Source organism: Thalia democratica, unplaced genomic scaffold (assembly GCF_965202585.1).
Source record: "Thalia democratica unplaced genomic scaffold, ktThaDemo2.hap1.1 HAP1_SCAFFOLD_1607, whole genome shotgun sequence".
Taxonomy (NCBI): domain Eukaryota; kingdom Metazoa; phylum Chordata; class Thaliacea; order Salpida; family Salpidae; genus Thalia; species Thalia democratica.
This window is the reverse complement of record NW_028140438.1, coordinates 1,296-2,590: the sequence shown is the minus strand read 5'-3', so window position 1 is coordinate 2,590 and position 1,295 is coordinate 1,296.

Below are 1,295 nucleotides of genomic sequence, written 5' to 3'. Positions count from 1 at the left end.
AAACTTCGGGGCCACTACATCGGCAAGGGGTGCAGCGAGGGGTGTCCCAGCAAGTGGTACCTCTGGGTTGCCGGGATCTGGGTCACTTGTTGCCAGGGCGATCGTTGCAACTGACTGGTTTGTTTTGAAGTCCACGCTGCGCTTGAGAGCTTTTTTGTTATTTTTGAAAAGCAGTTGATGTTTTTTTAAAAGTATTTTGTTTTGTTTTATAAACATGATTTACTTAATAATTATAAACTGTTTAGAGTTTTGTTTTTTCATTTTAATATAATACATTTCAGCTAAAACAGTTTTGATTCTTTTTTTATTATTTTTAAAGTCTTCCTGTTTTGCACATAAAAAATTTATATCACAGTTCATTAGACTTAAGTTAGTTGTCTTGTGCTTTTAAAAAATTAATTAAACTTAGTTCAACAACTAATTTGAAAGTAATACTGTATAAGTTAAATTTAACATAAGAATCAGTAAGGTATAAAAAAACTATTTACCAATGGCAGTAAACTTAATAGTATCAAAAAGTACTTTTATGATATTTAATTCTATTTTAAAGTTTGTAGAGACAAATTCTAAGTTAAGTTTAACAAAAATAAAATAAGTTTTTAAGTCAATTTATTTCAAGTGATAAATATAAATTTATATATTTCAAAATAGGTTCATATTACTAAAGTGTTTTAATACTTAAATTTTTATAATATAGCGTTTAATTCAAAAAATCTTAAAAAAAAATGTTTATATTATTATTGTTTGGTGTAACTAAATACGACGTCAATAACTTAGATAAAATTTGGTAAGAATACCAACGAGCAGCTTTCTCTAACGGTTTAGTATTTTACTTTAAGTTGTTTATTCTGTTCAAAACTTCGCAGTTAACAGTATCAGGACCATAAAAGTTTTCATGAATAATAAACAAAGTTGATTTATAAATAGTCGTAAATATACTTGCCTTTTTATCAACAAGTATGATTTTCAAAGACTCTCAAAGGTTCTTGAACATCTCTTATAAGTTAAGTAAAAATATAATATCATTTATGTGAAACAATCGTTTTACTAAAATAACTTGGTAAGTAAACTTCAGTCATTTAGACTTACACCTGCTTGTGGAGATTATATAATTAAATAAAAAAGTAAAACTTAATCAGTTATCTTATCAAGCTTTACTACTTATACCAGACATTAAAAAAGCTTTAAGATTTTAAAATGAAAGTGTTTTTTAATTGTAATAAGTATCTTTTTGAAAGTTATTTTTTGTATTTTATTCCTTTTTTACAAAAAAAATTGCAATTTAAATTTTTTTA